The 21,582-nt window shown below is 32.9% G+C and overlaps 1 protein-coding gene across 2 annotated transcripts in view; it reads right to left on the bottom strand.

Moving 5' to 3' along the window:
* The window catches only part of CDH12 (cadherin 12), a 1,341,561-nt gene that overhangs the window by 869,274 nt on the left and 450,705 nt on the right, over window positions 1-21,582 (bottom strand). The window lies entirely within an intron of this gene.

Genomic DNA, 21,582 nt, shown 5'->3' with positions numbered 1-21,582 from the left:
AATAACATACTCTTCCTCAATTATATTTTTCATCAATGCAGAGTAATTCGATTCAACGTATAACAAAGTCACATTTCCTGACAGACAAACCAAAAAAATTCTTGAATTTTCAGGTATCCAAGGATTTGTTTTCACATCATAAATAGACCAAAAATGTTTGGATCATGTAATGACATGAAATTACACACACAGAACTACAAATATATGTACATACACACATATATACATATATATATGTACCTACTTTTTTGTATCTAAAATATGTAATTTTTGTATGCAATGGCTGAAAATGAGAAATCATTAAAATGCATTTAAATATCATTTGTATGAAGAAAGAATTTGGAATCTTAGGTGAAGAAATGTTGCATTTATTTGTATATATATATGTGTGTGTGTGTGTGTGTGTGTGTGTGTGTGTGTGTGTATAAGAGAGAGAGAGAGAGAGAGAGAGAGAGAGAGAGAGAGAGAGAGAGAGAGAAATCATGTTACTGAATGAAGTGTTTATTATACTTTTGATAGGCACAAAGAAGTCAACCTCACTATGAAGGAATTTGATAAATTGCTGGCAAATTGATAGTAAAATCAGATTTTACTGTTTACTGGCAATGATACTTAATATCATCATGTATTTTGGATACCAGGTAACAAAGTAAAGCTAATCTTTAATACAAATAAAGTAGATCATATATATTCTAAAACAAAAATTATCTGTCCTACCTTTTTTATTTTCCCCAAATCACTACTACTTCTGCCAAGAAAACTTACATCAGGAAAAGGATATATATTATATCTGAGAGATATGTCTAATAGTTCTCCTGTTTGACAAGAAACTACTTACAAAAAAACATTAATCTCCAGCTGCCCTTAAATATTTGATATTACATTAACTATGACCACAATCTTATAAAAAAACAACCTCATTTAACACCACCAAAATAATTCTAGGGTTTCTCTTTACTGACCCATCAGTTCAATTAAAAAATAAACAAAATAACTGAAAATAGTTCATTTTATTTGAATGTTAAATCCTTGCCTAAAATGACAAAATAACAACAAAATTCATATGGAAGAACAAAAGGTCGAGAATTTCAAGGGAAGTAATGAAAAAAAAATCAAATGAAGATGGCCTAGCTATACTTAATCTAGAACTATATTATAAAGAAACAGTCACCAAAACCATTTGGTATTGGCTAAGAAATAGACTAGTTGATCAGTGGCATAGGTTAGGTTCATAGGGCAAGATAGTGAATAAAAATAGCAATCTAGTGTTTGACAAACCCAAAGATCTCAACTTTTGGGATAAGAATTCATTATTTGACAAAAACTGCTGGGAAAACTGGAAATTAGTATGGCAGAAACTAGGCATGGACCCACACAACACCACACACTAAGATAAGATCAAAATGGGTCCATGATTTAAGCATAAAGAACGAAATCATAAATAAATTAGAGGAACATAGGATAGTTTACCTCTCAGACTTGTGGAGGAGGAAGGAATTTGTGACCAAAGGAGAACTAGAGATCATTATTGATCACAAAATAGAAGATTTTAATTACATCAAATTAAAAAGTTTCTGCACAAACAAAACTAATGCAAACAAGATTATAAGGGAAGTAACAAATTAGGAAAACATTTTTACAGTTAAAGGTTCTGATAAAGGCCTCATCTCCAAAATATACAGAGAATTGACTTTAATTTATGAGAAATCAAGCCATTCTCCAATTGATAAATGGTCAAAGGATATGAACAGACAATTTTCAGATGATGAAATTAAAACTATTTCTACTCATATGAAAGAGTGTTCCAAATCACTGCTGATCAGAGAAATGCAAATTAAGACAACTCTGAGATACCACTACACACCTGTCAGATTGGCTAAGATGACAGGAACTAATAACGATGAATGTTGGAGGGGCTGTGGGAAAACTGGGACACTGATGCATTGTTGGTAGAGTTGTGAAAGAATCCACCAATTCTGGAGAGCAATCTGGAATTATGCCAAAAAAGTTATCAAACTGTGTATACCCTTTGATCCAGCATTGTTACTACTGGGCTTATATCCCAAGGAAATACTAAAGAATGGAAAGGGACCTGTATGTGCCAAAATGTTTTTGGCAGCCCTTTTTATAGTGGCTAGAAAGTGGAAAATGAATGGATGTCCATCAACTGGAGAATGGTTGGGTAAATTATGGTATATGAATGTTATGGAATATTATTGTTCTGTAAGAAATTACCAACAGGAGGAATAAAGAGAGACTTGGAGAGACTTACATCAACTGATGCTGAGTGAAACAAGCAGAACTAGGAGATCATTATACACTTCAACAATGATACTGTATGAGGATGTATTCTGATGGAAGTGGATATCTTCAACATAGAGAAGAGCTAATCCAATTCCAATTGATCAATGATGGACAGAATCAGCTACACCCAGAAAAGAACACTGGGAAATGAGTGTAAACTGTTAGCATTTTTGTTTTTCTCCCCAGGTTATTTTTACCTTCTGAATCCAATTCTTCCTTTGCAATAACCACAACAACAACAAAATTCAGTTCTGCACATATATATTGTACCTAGAATAAATTATAGCATATTTAATATGTATGTGAATGCCTGCCATCTAGGGGAGGGGATGGAGGGAAGGAGGGGAAAAATTCGGAACAGAAGGGAGTACAAGGGATAATGTTGTAAAAAATTACCTATGCATATATACTGTCAAAAAATGTTATAATTATAAAATTAATTTTAAAAAAGAAAATATTTAAATATATATGTGTGTTAGTTTTCAAATCATTTTCTTGTTCATCCAGAAAGTATTTTCCTAATGATATCTCTCAATGTACTATGTGTTATTTGATAGCAAAGATCTCTTCTCCCTGTCTTTATATCTGCAGTGCTTTAAACAGGGCTTGACACCTTGTAAGTGATTAATCAATATGTGTTCATTTTATGTATTAGCCTATCTATTCTATATATTGAGAGAAATGTCCACAACATAGAAGATTAGGGATAAACATGACTATATCTAAACTTCTTGGGAAATTATTTGTTTATTTCCTGGTACCATGGCCTGAGTTTGATATGGCAACTGAAATATTAAAGAAATATCAGATTACATTTAAGAAAATTATAGTGTACAGGTCTAAAAAGATTATAATTATGCTATGACTTGTCTTTCTCCCACAAAGAATGGAATACTATGGTACTCCAGCTAGAGATACTGTCTTTTTAAAAGGAAAATGATAAGATTTATTCCATATAGGAATAGCAAGGGGAAGATGCTGGGAGGAAAAGGTGAGTTTTTAAAATGAGCCACATATCTTTGTTGACTATCCTTTCAATGCTGTGTTTTACTTAAATGAGGCCCAGCCCATGACTATATAATTGGTAATTTGAAGACAAGAGCATGATGGCTCACCTTATTTTTGAATTGGGGGAAAAGAAATGCAGGCAATGAGGATGATGTACTCAAATGACCAGATAAGAAAAAGTGATACTCTAGCACAAGATTCTTTCCAGTGCTGTATGTAAAATATTCTCAAACTGATCAGGTAAGAAACATAGTTGCCAATGGTTACCATTATGGACGATTAGGGGATGAAAATTACTTGTAAGAAAACTAGGCTATTCAGTCAAATGTTAGGTAATACTATGGAAGTGGTGAATCCAGATGATTTCAAACATTATTTGAAATAAGGTGCTGACATTCAGATCCTCACAAGCTATAAAAGAATTCCTGAGCCTAATTAGACTATTCCAATTTGGGAGATTGTTTATTCCTCACTTGGATATCCTGATGGCCCACATTTACTAAGTTACCTACAAATCAATCTTTTAATTTTTTTTTTTTTATCTACAGGGTACAAAAACAGATTACAGTCCTAGTCTACCTAAATACAAATATCCACCCATCTTTCTCTAGGTGCTTATGACCTTATAGAGTCTACGTTTTGGTTTAAAATGTAGTCCTTAAAAAAACAAACTACGAGCATATCCTTTCATAACTACTTCATGGTGGATAAAACAAAATATTTGGTTGCTAGAGATGCAAGACTTTCAAGATGACCTCTTAGTACGCTATTATTGAGACCTACTAGCTATTGAACAGATGACAATGTCATTCAGTCACCTAGAGTCACATTTTCATGCAAGAATGATTCAATAAGATCCTATAATTAAGTGAAAATTAGATATTCAATATCACATTTACCTTCAATGGGGTCCTGACCAGTCTTCCCAATTGGTACATGGAGGAGTCTTGGGGAAAAAAAGGCCAGATAAGATCTTCATCTATATAGATTCTTAAGTGGCAGCCATTGGTCTGACCAAGTCATCTCAGTCTTGGAGAGAGCAAGATGGGATTATCAAAGCCTCTCCTATTTAGCTTCAAGACTGGTAAAGGCATTTTCTTATTCCTGAATGCATTCGGTTGTTTTGAGGGTGTATTAATATCCATTAGTAATAACATGCCCTGTGCTGAACAAAAAGATCAGGGTGAAGTGCTTATAAGAATAACAGAGGTATGGTGTGGAGGGACATAGAGATCATCATATCATATTGTGCTATATAAAGGACCGTATGATTCTCTTGACTAGATACTAGGCTACTTAAATACTTAGTTATATCAGTTAGCTCTCAATCTAATCCCCAAAAGGAAACTGAACCATTTATCCTATTTTGGAGCAAGCAGTTTGCCATTGCCAATTATTTCCTGATTTTAGAGTTCATTTTTTTGTCTCCCAGTAGCCATATCTATAATGAATGAATGGACCATAACTAGAAGCAGGGTCTCAGATCCAATCCCCAGGAAATGTTACCCAATATGGATAAAATGATTTTGGACATAGTTCTTGCACATCCTCCTCAGCTCTTATTATTCTTTCCATGACAGAAAGTTACCCAGAGTTCAGGGCCCTTTATACACTTTAAAAGGGTTTTTCACACACTGAAGAAATAATTCAGGTCATTTTTCCTCTATGATAAATTAGATAATTTATTCTCAGAAGTGGCAGGAAGGAATAATTGAGTGGTATTATTGAAATATTCCTTGCTTTTAAATGTGATGGAGGGAGCCAAAAGGTATAGATGTTTAACAATGGTTAATACTTATTTACGTGGGGGGAAAAAATGCCTTAGCTGACAGGGTTATAATCCTCAATTGCAAAAAAAAAAAAAAAAAAAAAAAAAAAAAAGGTGAGGAAGAATCCTTATCTAATACCTTCAATAAATGGGAGAGGGATTTATCTGTAGAGACCTCTAAATATTCATAAATTTAGCATTGTCTATGCAATTGAAATCCTAGGAATAAGTATTTCCTTAATTGTGGACTAAGAAAAATTGAGAAAATTGTGTTTTAGAGCAACTTATGTTATCAAAACTGACATTTGGGTAATTTGCATGTAAAGGGGTAATGGCCTTTATAGCAATCTTCCTACAGATGAAGGTCGCGGAAGAGATGTCATAGTTGTGCTATGGTATTATTACTCCTGATTCTGTTCCTGATTATTATTCACCTTACAGTAGTTGTAGAAGAGATGTCATAGCTGTATTATGGTATTATTATTTCTGATTATGTTCCTGATCATTATTCATCTTATAGTAAAACACCCACTGTGAATTTAAAAGTTTTAGTATCACTCACTACATGTACCAGATAATAAAGATTTTAGGATCAGTCTTGAAATGGGAAGGTGAACCCAGGATTACTTGTCTTTTATTTTCTCCAAAATTTGGCTCCTTTCTCAGGACACATAAATATTTCATTTTATTGTTTTTATATTAGGCTCTTCACACCATTATTAGTCCTGTCTAGTATTAACATTAAAATCATTTCAATAGTAAAAAAATAAAAAATAAAAAAAATATGGTTTTCCACAAAACTCTTAGGATCTTACTACTAAGTGGTAAGGTTAAGATGATAGAATCACTACATGTTAGACTCTCCCAAACTCCCACATTAATTCTTACCTTTCAGAGATAGAAATGACTCCTCAAGACTTAATTGGGTCAGGCAGTATTACAATTAATACAAATTTCTGCTGTCCTCATGGTATACTGATAGGCTTTCTCATCTTTTAAATCCATAAAAGATTACCCATGTAGAATCAAAGACCTTTAGACTTAGTGAATAACCCAAGGTTAACTTCCTCATCAGGATCTACTTTGGAGACCAGCAAATTTCATTCTGGGGATGATGGGAGTTACATCTATATATGCTAAATCTATAATTTTGATCATCCTTTCTCTGATAGATAAGGAAACCTTCTTTTGTAAACTGTTAAATGACACAAAAAAGTCAAATTTAATTATTGAAATGGAAGTATCAGGAAATGCAAACATTCCCTTTGTCTCTTTTATATCCTCATAGAATCTTGAAATTTGTAAACACAAATGTAGAAATGTATATTGATTTGATTAATGATACAAATATTGTAAGCAGTAGCAAAAGCTAAATATAAATAACTACTAAATTTTCAATTCTAGGAACTTGGTGAAAATTTGATTAATTACAAAAATACTACATATAAATATTAGATTTTTTCATGATATTGATTATGTATTTCATTGAACACCTATTATGAACCTATTAACCATTTAGTAGTCTATAATTTTTCATGTGCCAACACAATTATGTTATATCTGGGTTTCTGGGGGAAATAATATACTAACTTTCCAAGAGCATCTTTATATTAAAAAAAAAACCATAAAAAATAGAAAAGCATTCACCTTAATTAGCAAATTAAATTTTTCAACATTAACTTCATGGGCAAAAAATAAATTCAGACCTAGAAGAGTGTGTCTAATTGACCTCTCTCATTGCCATTTATGACATCTTTGGAGTGAATACTGCATTTTTCTTGCCGTGCACTATACTGCATTTTTGGAGTCTGAAAAGAGTTAAAATATTTCCTTATGCACAAGTCACTAGCTGTGAGTGAAGGAAAAGAGAGCTCAATTTGTTGTTTAATCATGCATTTAAGCTTACTAAATACACCCTTTTCCAGGCATAATTAATTCTCATGTATTTTAGACAGTGTTCTCTATACAAAGCTTTCTTTGCCTTTTCCTAAAAATACACTTGCTAATGGACAGATTAGATCTTTTAAATAGTTTTGGAAAGTCTTTTACTCATCTAATGTAAATGAAGGATGACATGGGAGGAAATGTTTTCCAAATAATTAAAGGTTTTCTATTTGCTGTTAAATTAATCTTAGGGGATAATAGCCCAAATCTTATTAGCAATATTACATTTTAGAGTTAAGAAATGAATTCAACCTCTTCATGCATTAAGTTACTTACTCAGTATTTCAACACTGGCAAATGAAGGCTCTCTTTAACACTAATAATAATATCAATAATTGAATCGCACTTAGTTATGCAGAGCACTTTATATTTAATACATCATTAGTTCTCTAATTGTTTTCTTTTTAAATGAAAGGTAAGTGTATGCATATTCAATGTTTTTACATTTGAACATAAGTATATACAAAAGCAATTATGAATTAATGGCAATTTGTTATTTTGTTTTATAATGGATCTATGATTTTGTTAATAGAGATAGTGAATTGTAGATAGTAAAACTTCCTCTATCAAAGACTAGTGGCCACCATTCAATAATTTGTATTCTGTAGAATTGCTTTCATGACTGTCTCTCTTAAAGGTCAGCCCTCTCCAAAATTACATAATATTTTTAAAAAATAATTAAGCAAAACATTTAGATATTGAATTTTGTTAAGTAATTTATACTTAGCCAATTATGCTAAGAAAAATGGCAATTTAAACTTTTTTGAACATAACATGGAATTGGAACTCATTCCTTTCAGAGGCAGACTTATCTCTCTTTGCATAAATCTCATTGATGGGAAATTTTTCCTTCTGCCTAGAAATATTCCTTCTCTCTGCCACTTGGACCCAATGATTCCAGTCCATCTAGATCGATACAAAATCCATCTTCTTTCTATATGACAGTCCTTCATATATTTGAAATAAACATGTATCTCTCTCCTTAACTCTTCTCGTCCCTAGGAAGAATAAATTTTTCAATGAATATGCATATAGTATAATTTTAGCTAAGCTAATTGATATCTGGGTAATCCTTTCACTTTAGGGACAAGTTCAGGATTGTTGTTGTGTTCAAATTTATGGTGTTCAGAGTCAACTGTGATATTCATATATATTTCATTGAGTCACATTCATAGAATATAAAAAATAAATTCTAGGAAAGTTTAATAAACACAGATTATACACGTTCATGCATACACATATATACACACATACACATTTGCACACATATTTTATATGTCTCCCTACTTTAGTCAGTTGAGCACAAATCTACTAAATAACTGGGTAATTAACATTGAGCCTACTGGCTTTACCTCATCCATATTTTGTAATAACCAGTTGAAGATAACTAAGAATGCCATTTTATCATTTCCCCAAATTTCTTGAAGATGCAGATCTGGTAAATATTGGATATAATATAGAATTGTAGGGGGAAATTATTATATCTTGAAAAGCACCAAATATGGACTCGTGGTTCATCTTTAATGATATTTTTTCCATTGAATTAAAGTTATGTGATACAAATATCAATTTTACAACTTTAAAGGGACTTTAATCTTATCAATAAAAATCAACCTATTTTAGCAACCAACATCTTTGTATTGTGTGGGACTATTTCTATGTCATCTTAAAAATTTTACATAAGTGGTCAACCCAAAGTAACAAGACCTATTCTATAGAAGTTTTTATACTGTTTGGGTAACAGCAAGGTTTTATTAATTTTTATTATATATACATGATCAGGTCACCTTCTTTTCTAGGCATAGTTGTCCTTTAAGTATTATACTATTTTATTTGATATTTTATTTTTACCGGTTATATGTAAAACGATTTTTAACATTTGTTTTCAAAGCAGAATTCTAGATTTTCTCCCTTCCTCTCTTCCATCCCCTGGTCCCACTGAAAATGCATAGATGAAGTTATGCTAAACAAGGGATTTTACTCTTTACATAATTTTAATTTATAATTATTGTTCACAACGAATATTAATCAAGACATAAAATTTAGAAAAGCATTAATGCTTAATTTGATGCTTTTTGATGCCTATTCCATGCCTCTTTATTACTACTTGGAGAATTTGCCATTGCACTTCATTGAAGTATGTAGCATTTCATGTCCTATAAAGTAACAGTACCATAAGGAGAATTCTTATACTTAAAAAAATGTGCCATTCTGTCAAGAATTTTTTAATTTTCATACCAATCAATCAATAACTTACCATTTATTATTTATTGTCTGCTAAAAACTGTTCTGAGGATTTTTTTATACATAGCTTAGAAAGTGTAAAATTACAATTTTAAACCTACATTTGAGGTGCAAGGGTAGATAAGGCAGATTTTATCAAGATAGGTATGAGGAATTCTAAGTACACAAACTTCCTCCACAGATAAAGATTAGCAACTCTTCATAACTTATCATTTTAGAGAATTAATGAGATAATTAAAAGTTAGATGAGTTAGATATGGCCAAAACTGATGTATTTCAGAAGCTAGAGAATCCAGGTAATCTTTACTCCAAGGCTGATTTGCTCTTAAGCCATGTAGACCTGTTTTAATTTAATTACCTCCAATGATTTGTGTTTTCTCAGGTTTATATCCACCCTCTAACTCCTCTCAAAAACAAGAGTTCATATGTTCCTCCTTGTCCTTTGAGAGAGAATCTATTTGTAGCTGCCAAATTTTATCTGAGGTGACTAATGCAAAGACTTCACTAACTTTCACAATCAATAGCAATCATCTTGACTGAATCAATGAGGCAGTGAGTGATTCATGCCCATCATTAAAATGGCCAAACTGATGCAATTGGTTTATTAATTTAATGCATTAGCACGGTTGGGTTGTTCTACCTTGTTGGACATCCTGTAATAGTCAAATGATTCAAAATTTTAGTTGCTGCTTTGTTCAACTTCCCATAAATATTTTCAGGAGATGGTCACAAAGCATATAGAATGGCTCTCCAAAAATGGTTCAAATCAAATCAAGAGCACCTGCAAGGCATTTTACTGGATAGGTCATGATGGTAGTATAAGCCATAATTCCTTCTCAAGATTTGTTGGAGAGAAAATCGATGAAAATTAATTAATAATAAATTATTCTAATGACTCCAAAATAAAAAAATAACAGGGATGTTACAAAGTATGTATGATATGTCTTACAATGCCAAGATGGTAGTAGAGATAGTAAAAACCTATGAGTTTAAAAGAGTGGGGAATGAATCATTCTTGCCTGGACTGATCCAGAAAATCTTCACAGAAGTTGAGGGATTTAATCTGGGCCTGGAAGGACGGGAAATATTTAACAGTAAGAGATGAGAATAAGAATTTAAACAGAGACATGAAAACAGGATGCATTTGAATCACAATGAACTTGATTAAAAAATTATAAATAAGTTAAGTGACTCACCCAGATTCACATATCTAGATGTCAAATATAAGTCTTCTGACTCCAAATTTAGTGTTAGGTATACTACTACACAAAAGAAACTGATATCAAATGATATGGGAAATCATAAGTAATGATGAAAAGAAGGAGTGTCACTGTCAATATGGTGTTTCAGGAAGATTGATTTCGTTGTGGTGAATACAATAAACTTGTTAAGTTAAAGACTGTGGGTCATTGAAATGAACCAAGAATTATATAGTAAGGGGCTGAAAAAAATATTGTTAGTAAAAATAGAAAGATTGTATGTAAGATACAGTTTACATTTTCCAAAGAGAACTAAACAATAATTGAGGACTAATTATAATTATTGAAGGAGTCAAAATTATCAGATTTAAGCCCCAGTTGATTGGGAGAATGGTATTAAAACTAACAGAAATGGGGAAAAAATCTTGGGTTTGATATATTGAGTTTGTGGTAATGGTAGAACAGTTATGGAAAATGTACAGCAAGTATATGAATATATGAAATTAGTTCTCAGGAGATAGAAGAGGTCTTGACAAAGGGATTTAAATGCCATTTTACAGAATTACCTATTCAAGTTAATTCAGATTGGCCCTCTCAAGTAACTGACCCCTGAGGAATAAATAATCAATATCTCTCCTTCATTGAGTCACCATCCTATTTGTTTAATTTGGTATTTTTTCTTGCTCTTTCTACCCATTATTCATACATTTGTAATGAGTAAAAATTGTATGTACATGTATGTTTGTATGTGTAAATATATGTACCCATATGTATGTATACACACACATAGATACATACATATACATAGCTATTCTGAGCTGCAATGGACTATGCCTTCTGGGTGTCAATACTAAATCTGGTACCAATATGGTGGGGCACCAGGAGTGAGGGGACACCAATCTACCTAAATAAGAGCAAATCAGCTCATGTTTGAAATGAAGCTAATCAGTGTTTCTGTGCTGAACAGCAGTAGGACTACAATCATGAACCAACACTATGCTTCCTGCCTCAGCGAGATAAGGTGACTCAGCCTTCATTATTTTTTCAAGGAAGTTACTGCTGATCCTCAAGGACATTGCTTCCAAGTAGTTGCTTTGGCAGCAATCTGATTGCAGGAGCTTAAAGAGAAAATGGATGCTGAAGTCATGAAAGCACAGGGTGGTCTTCACAGTTTGGCAATGAATGAAAAAGTTGAAAAATTGCCTTAACTATAGAGGATGACAGGGTTAAGTCTGAATTTTCTGAGTACAGGGAAAGATCTATGTATATTTAAGTAAAGAGGAAGGCAATTTTGTGGAAAAGGGATAATGAACATATCTAAAAATATAGGATAATTGAGAGGCAGAGAATAAAGTTAAGAGGCTGAAGATTATCTAGTATCATCATTAATAGCATTTTATGAGGGAAGTCATCATATGGAATCAAGATTTCAAATAGTCATCAATTAGAAAATATTAAATAAATGCAAATTATAGTGAAGGCAAAAGCTTGTAAGTTGAGGGAGAGGTGGCAAATAAAAACAATGCAGTCAGATAGAAGAAAAAATATCTATTCAGCTAGGTAATTTAAAAATTTTAGCAAGGTTTTTCCATGCTAAGTATCTATTGGGTGTGAAGCTAAGATAGAAGAGAGTAGATAGGACTTTGCCTGAGCTCTTCCTAGCTCCCCTCAGAATCAATACTAGAACAAGCCTCTCAATGGATATTGGATCAACAGAACTCACAAACATTGAGTGTAATAATTTTCCAGCATAAGATATCTTGGAAGGAATTCAGGCAAGGCCTGTCTCAATTGGGCAGAGGAAACACAACCCACTGAAAGAATAGCTCTGGGAGTCTAGTGAGGGGAACCTAGCAGGAGACTCAGCCAAAAGACAGCATTTGGCTCCTATTCTCTTGTTCAGAAAGCCAGTGGATTAGCAGACTAACTGTGAGACCTCCAACACAATTACAGAGGACAAATAGTGAGCCAGTGAATTCCAGTAAAATAGGTAGGACTCTACCAGACCCACTCAGCACAATGAGGAAGCCTACAGAAGTGCCAGTCCAGTGAGAAGTCCTTGCAGCCCTGTAGAGGAAGCTCAGGACAATCTCCCTTGTGCCCTAGGAACAGACCACAATTTTTAAAAATGAGCAAAAAAAGCAAAAAGAGTTATTACAGAGACAGAGACGAACAGAACAGAAACCCAGAAGAGGACACCTAGACCAGAGCTGACAAAGTACTTCCAGGTGAAGTCTCAAACTGGTCTCAGCTAAAAAGGGTCTCTTGAATGAGTTCAAAAAGGATCATAAAAGAGAATTAGAAAAAATGGGGAAAAAAACGAGTGCTTTGCAAGAAAGTCTGGAAAAGGAAACGTAGAAATTAATTGAAGAAAGCAATTTTAAAATAGATTTAGCAAAATGGAGAAAGAAAACAACTTTAAAAATAGAATTGGTCAAATGGAAAAAAAATACTAAGTATCTCAAGTTTCATATGGACCTAGATTATGTATATCCAAGTTTCATTGAGTGGTATAATATATTCAGTTAATATCCAAAAGCAATAATATATGGTTTAAAAAGTATCTGGAGAATGCAAAGAGAGGAAAAATCAATTTGCTTGCTCAATCATTTTGAGTCATAAATAATGCAAGCCACTTTATTTAACAGTTTTTTTTCCTACCTTAATTGCTAATGATTTTAATGCAAATAAGAAGATATAATTTAGAATTGTATAGCCAATTAATTGCACATAATGTTATTTACAAAATACTGTTATTTTCCTTAATAAGCAGTGAGTTTTCTTTATGATTCTTTTTTCCATTGAAAGAATATTTCAAAACCTTTTAACCTTTCACTTCAAAATGTCCAGATGGATATATGGTTTGAAAAATCATTCTCTCCCTTCCTAGTGTGCCTATCACACCATAAGCAAAACCATGTGGCTTTAATCTACCACCAAACTAATGGGTTTGTATACCTATATCACACACATTCATCACTCTTATTCTGTCTTCATGAAATTTCTGGTTTTGCTGCTCTGTAGGAAAGTAAGACAATAATGGGAAATTACTAGACAGTGTAGTTACTAGAGATGAGAGGACTATATTTAAAATGACAGAAGTGAAGTAACATCTAAAGGGCTGAAATTCTTGAGTCAATGCACTGGAGTCGGACAATGGAACACTGAGGCTAATTACTCATTGGACAATACTCTATAAGAATATGCTTGGAAAATGGTCCTTCCCACTATCTTGTGCTGGCCCAATCGTTTGTTGTATACAGAGAATTGTGGGAGAGACTAGGAGATGGAGGGAGACTAGCCAGGGTCATTTCTGCAAGAGAGACAAGGTGGTGAAGTCACAGAGATTCTGCGTGTCCATTCTCTTCACTTCTACCACTAACAACCTAGAATAAAGACTTTTGCTTATCCTGACTCCGGCTGATTCTAAGGCATCCAGGGTCCTAATGTGGTCTCCACATTAACACTCCTATTAAAATGAAAAACCGAGAACAAAGGTCTTGAGTGCACAGAGAAACTAGGGTAATTTGTCCATACCTACATTTTCTTCTCTTCCCTTGCTGTTCAATCCACATTTCTTGATCAACAAATACTAAATTAACAGTCCTGAAAGGAACAGTCCTTTAATAGAACAATGTATGGAAAAGTACCAGTTTCTAATTCTATGTCCAATGCTAATAAAGAGCAACTAGATATCTATGTTTAGAAGCAAGGAGAGCAATACAGATATCACCATGAAGATCAGGTCTCTACAAAAGCCTTCCAATACATGTTCTTGGATTAGGGATAAAGTTTAGAAATTTGGCTTTAGCATCCAGTCTCTAGTAGATTGCATGAGGAATTCAAGTCAAAGGTTATAATCTTTCACTTTAACAACTAAGGAAAGATCTGAGAGGGTATACTGCACCATAATTGCAGGTGTATTTTGTAATAAGCACTCACATAGTATTTTCCTTTCTACTTTTTTTTGTTTTTTTTATCCTGATTTTGTTTTATAAAAGACTCATTTTCAATCATGAATGTTTTGTACATAATTTTTGCATTTTTACTTTTGCACTGAGAAAGGGGAAATGAGGGAGGAAAGAGGCAGTAGAGATCTGGGATGTGCAGAATGAAAAAGAAAAATAGTTCTAGGGACTAACTCCTTTTCTAGTAATCAGGATTTGTTTCTTGACTTCAGAGTTCTAGATATATAAATCAGGAAAGATATTACCATTTTTAGCAACTCTTTAAAACAGCAAAGAAGCAGACCAGATATATACTAGAGAGCAAGTAAAGTTTAATTTATCTAACATCAGATACCTCAAGTGAAGTTCCACCATCTAAGTGAGATGGGTATGGTTCAAGTATATTTTCAACCAAAATGAAAGTCATGTCTCTGGATACCTAGTCAGAAAGGTCAGCTGGGAGTTATCAACTTCTTTTTTTTCTCATCAGGAGAAGAGTTTAAAAAAAAAAAAAAAGAAAGAAAAAAGGAAATATCCAGACTATTCTGCTCCACAGCAACAGCTGAGTGTGAAAGTATTTTGAGATATAGCCAGAATCAGGATAGAACTAACAGTAATAAAATCGAGTCTACTTTTTCCTTTCCATTTTTTAAGGAGTTTTCAAAAACATGAATGCAAGAGATTTTGGTATGAATGGACATAGGAAAGAAAGTTTGGAAAAAATTCAAAATATTAATTCCTATTCAATCAATCCAACACCAACTCAATGCAAAGTAAAAGGGAGAACAGTAGGACAAAGATGGCATTCTGAATGTTTGCAGAGAGAGAGACTCAATGCACAGTAAAGCATATTATGGACCAGGTACTAGGGAGATAGCAAAGAATAAAATGCTTCCTATCTGTAAGGAGCTTAATTCTAATGGGGGAATCCAACATGTACAACTGAGAATTTTGCCTTATACTTCATAGAATAAATAGAGGCGATTTACTAAGAGTTCCCTTTCATGCTCATCCCATATAAACAATCTGTGGCCAAATCCTGTCATTTCTAACTTTGCAACAAATTTCCAGCACCTCATAGATATCTCTCTCTCATCTGACACAGATGCTAGCCTAGTTTCGTCCTCCTTCATATTCTCACACCTGAATTATTGAAATAGCCTTCTTGTTAGTCTCCCTGCCCCAAGTCTCTCCCTGCTTCGGTTCATCCTCAAATCAGTGATCCAACTGTCTTCCAAAACTGCATGTTTAACCATATCACCTCCTTATTCAGTAAACTCCAGTGATTCATTGTTACTTCTGGTGTCAAATACAAAATCCTTTATTTGGCTTTTGAAGCCCTTCTTGACTTGATCCCATTCTATCTTTTCAGTATTTTTGTACTTTATTGTCCCACCTGTATTATGTGGTTTTATATTACTGACTTTGCTGTTACTAAAACATGAAGTTTCCCTTACTGTACTTCAAGCCTAAAAAAACTTTCTGTCTCTATTCTGTCTTCCCTATTTTCCTTTAAGATTTAACTGAAATATCTTTTTCAAAAGATGTTCCCTGGTTCACACACATATAGACACACGTATACACACACACATAAACACACACACACACTCCTCTGAGATTATCTACCTTTTATCCTATATTTAGCTAATTGTACATAAATCTTTGTATATCATTTGTCTGTTATTTGTTACAATTAAAAAAAACTTAGAATACAAGTTAAAAAAAAGATATATCTATTTGATAAAATAAATCTCTGGGACAATGAAAATTACCTCTTTTGATTAGACAGACATTCCACAGGAAAATGAAAATTTTACTAAATTTCCTAAGTATTAAATATGTATGTATATAGGCTGTTTTTTATTGTAATGTAAGTTCCATCAGGGCACAGACTTTTTTGATAGGGCTTTTTTTTTTTTTAAATCCTCAGTGCTTATCATATTGTCTGAAATTATAGTCATTCAATAAAACTTTCTTTATTGATTGAAAAACAGGACAATGGATGATGAATTCAAGAGCATAAGTCACTGGAAAGTTGAAATATAGTGAGTCTAGATTTCAAAAAAAGGAATTGAAGTCAGAACAGGAGGACTGGAAGTCCTGATGAGAGCAAATAATAGATTGAAGAGAGGCTGAGACTTGAGGAGTGGTGAAATTATAGGAGCTTATGATCAGAGAGAGGTATGTTAGAGTTTCTAATTAAAGAAGTAAAGCATTTCCTTCTGGTATGGCAACATAATATTAATAGGTGAGGTTGGAAGAGAAAAAGAGTAAAACATAATCTGAATTTAATAGTTCTTCATTGTTCTAGCTCCAGATATCTTTGCTTACTAATCAGTGCTTAGTTAACTTCTTAACTAGTTTACAAGTGTTCAATCCTAGAAGGTTATTGTTTGTCCTTAGAGGATCATGACATCTGAAAGATAATGCTATGATTTGCAAATTAATTGATTTTAAGAGACAAATGAGTTTGCAAATATACCATCTTAACTTTCTCCTTTGGAACTATATGGATTCAAAGGCAGGATCTAGATCAGGACTACTGGAAATAGCATTTTTTAAACAAAGATCTTTAATACATCTTAGTCCCAATATAAATTCTTTGCCTAAAGATATTGTTTTATTGATTTTATTTTATTTGTAAATCAGTACAATGTCTGATGCTTAGCAGACACTTAATTCTTTTCTCATTAGAGTATAAGCTCTATAAGAGAGGCACATTTTTGTCTTTTTTTGTATCCTCAGCACTTAAACCAGAGCTGGGTATGTAGTAGGTGCTTAATAAATACTTAGTGATCTATGACAATCAATTTTAAATTTGGTTTTATACAATAGGTACCAAAAGGCTCCTGCTTCTGATCTCTGAGATTAAGCAATAATATTATTAAGGGGGGACACACTTCAACAAGATCAGGATTCCCTAGTTGGTCATGGTTTTGGGAAAAAATGCATACATGCAATGTATCTCTAAGTTAAGGGACAAAGATTTATTATAACTGTGCCACCAAATGAAACAGGAAAAAGGTTCTAGGGATTTAACAAAGAGTCAGAATAAAGTAAATAATTTTATAGGAAAGAGAAACAAGGATTAGGTTGGATATGCTAATATTATAAGTGAGGAGTATCAGGGATGAGGTAGCTCCCATATTTAAGTTCTTCAGCTTACTGACCAACAGACTGCCCAGTACTGATTTGGGTACTTCCAAGGCCAAGCAGCCTTAGGGTTTCTCGGGAATTGCAACTTTCTCACATCTCACCAGTATAACTAATTCCTTTTCTACCTTCTAATATTTTATTAATGTCATGTTGTATGTTGTGCTATGTGTGTGTAAGTGTCACTTTTGTCTCAATATCTACTGCTGGTTCTGACTCTCAAAATCTCTCATGCCTTGCACTACCTCTTTATTTTTCTCATATCTTCTTCATAGTTTAGGCTTATTCCTGAATGAAAGGAATGAAAGATTAGGAAATTTTTTTCCTGGCCCATGCAACTAATTCTATTCTATTTGCCTTTTGTATATGCTTTTGGGTGTGTTGCGGCAAATTTGGTAAACCATCAGCTTGAAACCAGGACAGAGTAGCTTTAGAGCTTCACATAGAGTCCCTCTTGCTCAGATACCATAAGTCCTGATTCCCCACCCAGACTTCCTATCCTGAACTTTCTACACTGTGGTCCTGGCTTGGCAGTCTCTTTCTCTGCCTAATTGAAACACACCTTTCCTGAAGTTCTTCCAAAATATCTTTTAATGGAAAATTGTTGTACTCCAAATACTTGTGGCTTTTGTCATTCCAAAACCAGTTCAGAGGCTTAATTTGCTGTTGATCTGAAGGGAAGCTCAGAGGAGGTCAGATACATTCATGTCTACTTTCTGCCATCTTGGTTCCCTTATCCTTCTTTTTCAATAGTCCATAAATTTTATGGCCATTTCAATCTCAATTGTTATCACAAATGAGAACAACAAAATAATAATAACAATAAAAACGTTAAACAAAATCAAGTGCTTATATTTCTTTAACCCTTTCAGATCTTCTTAGTTCTCTGTTCATTATTCCATGGAGGGAAAAAACATCCACTTTGACACTATTGACTGTGATGCTGAAAGAGCAATTTTGCCAAAGAAGGATCTGAATTAAATGATTTCTGAAGTTATTTTCAGCTTTAAACATAGCAAATGATCCAGGAATATATGAAAATAATTAAATTTAAATTAAACATTTCAAAATAGTGTTGTTTGTTGTTGAAATGATTGAAGTTTTAATAATTATAAAGAGAAGAGTCAAAATGGATAAAAGAATATATTCAAATCTGGCCTCAGACACTTAGCTTCCTAGCTGTGTGACCCTGGGCAAGTCAGTTAATCCCAGTTGCATCAGGGGGTAAAAGGAATATATTTGAAAAAAAAATTGAGAAAGTGAAGATAAAGAACTAATAAGGATGATCTAGATAAATGATAAAACAAACAAACAAAACAAAGCAAAACAAAACAAAAAAACAAAAACTCATAAAACATGATGACATAAGAAAAATAGGTCCAGGTAATGGAACAGAAAGATATTGCCAAACAAAATACAATGGAATATGAGAAGAGAATAAGAGGCAATTGCAAGGAGAACCATCAAACACATAGTACCAAAAACCTTGGGGAAAATGAAGTCAAAGGAAATTTTAAACTCATAAATGAATATGTAAGAGTCATGGGAAAATTTCAAGTTAGCAAATTAGAAAGGAACAAACTCATTAAAATACTTGCATATGTCCCTAAAAGTGAAGAGAGATTAAGATTAGAGAAAACATTTACAAATTCTAACATTTCCCCTCCTTTCCCCCTCCATTCTTTCTTTCTCTGTCTTTGTCTCTCCTATCTCTTTCTGTGTGTGTGTGTGTGTGTGTGTGTGTGTGTGTGTGTGTGTGTGTGGGTGTGTGTCTATCTCTGTCTTTCTCTGTTTCTCATTCTCTCTTTTTTCCTCTTTTTCACACACGCATTCATAAAAGGGTAATGTAACCTTTGGGATTTTAACAAAATGCTTTAATATTTCCACAAATTTCTGGATCTCACAGACATATTATGCTTAATGAATTTCTGTAGTCATGTAATTTTCTATGCACAATTCAGAGCATTAGAATTTTTGGTAAAGCAAAAGTTTTTGAAATTTCTTTGACTTTTTTATTCACATCAATAAATTATTTTGAAATGATGTCCATCATAGTAAAGATTTACTGAAAGAAGCAAAAGGCATGTGTAAGGAACATTAGAGTTGCAGTTGATGTAATTCATTGGAAATTGCTTTATAACAAAGAAGCATGTAAAATCACAGTTTTAAATTTTAACATGATTTGACATAAGTCTAATACAGAAAAGTAGTAAAACTGACAGCTAAGTAAGTCCTCAAGCAAATCCTGACACTAATCTTTGCCTGCTCCTCCTCCTTTACCTTTCAGCTATGCAGTAGACAAAAGAGATTTAAAAGGGAAAGGAAAAAAAAGTTTTAAATAATTTATGTACAATCTCCAAAAGCTTAAAGAATATGACTACCACTTATTCCCAATGGAAAAACTTTCTAAAAGCATAGTGTGTGTGTCTGTGTCTGTGTGTGCGTGTGTGTGTGTGTGTGTGTGTGTGTTTCTATTTGTGTATTTACGGACCAGTGAAGATAACAATGTAAAAAAAAAATAATTTTAGAGACAATAAAATAAATCAGAAGAAGTTATAAAGACATTCAATGGACCATGAAGATCAAACAAGTTTTCTAAAGATTGAATTCAGATGTGATTTGAAAATATGCATATTGAATATCTTTGTTATTCAGGATAACTTACTAATAGTTTCAATTTTAAATAGAAATTTGATTATTTTATTTCAAAACTATTCTGTTAAAATTTGATTGCACAAATAGAAATTCAGCATGGAAAGGCCATTTCGTCATAATATAGGATAACTCAGAAACCAAACCACATTGCAACTTTTCTTCTTACTTTTTTCAGGAACATTGAAGGAGTCTGAAACTGAATCATGTTGAGTCACAGAAAATAAGAATTCAAGATACAGTATTTAATTACTGTATGATAACATTAAAAGATCCATAGTGCCTTAAATAGATGTTTTCCACTTGAGTCATACATTTTCACTCTCCTTCTCTCTTTGTCTCTGTTTCTGTCTCTTTTCCCTTTGCCGCTCTGTCTTACAAAAGAAACCTAACAAATTTCTTTACAAAATCAACGTCTGATTTAAGCAAATTATTTCAACTGGAATTAGGCTATGAATCATGATACTGTTATATAACATGGAAAATGTCACCCCAAGTCAAGAAGTTAATAAGATAAAACTGGACTTAGCTACATCTCTGAAAAAGCCTCACCATCTCTTCCCATTGAATCTTCTTGTTCCAACCTTCTGCTACTTACTTCTTGCTGACCAGGACATTTGTCTTTGCAACCTATGAATTATTTAGAGCTTTCCTTGTGACTAAAGAATACAATTATTCTTGTTGCTTTACAACCTGTTTATCATCTAGATGATATTAGAATATTGATCAATAATCAAATAAAACTGACTTCTTATGCCACCTGTCATTTTTTTATTTGAAAGCATTTTCCCATATCAAGTTTAAAAAATGTTTTCTAATAGTCTTTAAGAAGTGATACTAATTGTAAAAATCAGGCACTATAGTTGGTAGATATTGTTTAGGTACATGGGTTTTTGTCAACCTTCTAATGAGACTGTGAAGGAAACAGGTTCTGGACCTACTTACCAGACTGGCTTGGGCATTTAAAAAATAAAGAAATATAAACAAATAGAATTATGATCAATGCTTTAACATGGTTTAACTTATTGCCTAGAACTCAATATTTCATAACTAAAGAAATATGTTAAACAAAAATGATGCATTTCCTTTCTTCTTCCATCTTCCCAAACTACAGAAGAAAAGTGCTCTTTTATTACAGTGGGAAGACTTAAAAGGCCTTCTGTCTTCTCCCCAACTATAAAAATTGATTTGGAGTTATATTTTATATACTTTATATCTACTTATTTGTCTATATTCTATTTACTATAATTTCCTTAAAGACAAAGAGTTTTAAAATTATCTTTGTATATGTCATCATCATTACCTCACATTTTTATAGTACCTAATAAATGCCAGACATTACAAACTTTCTACATACTTTACA

Source organism: Sminthopsis crassicaudata, chromosome 1 (assembly GCF_048593235.1).
Source record: "Sminthopsis crassicaudata isolate SCR6 chromosome 1, ASM4859323v1, whole genome shotgun sequence".
Classification (NCBI taxonomy): Eukaryota; Metazoa; Chordata; class Mammalia; order Dasyuromorphia; family Dasyuridae; genus Sminthopsis; species Sminthopsis crassicaudata.
The sequence above is the reverse complement of the archived record's forward strand: the minus strand, read 5'-3'. Positions and strand labels throughout refer to the sequence as shown.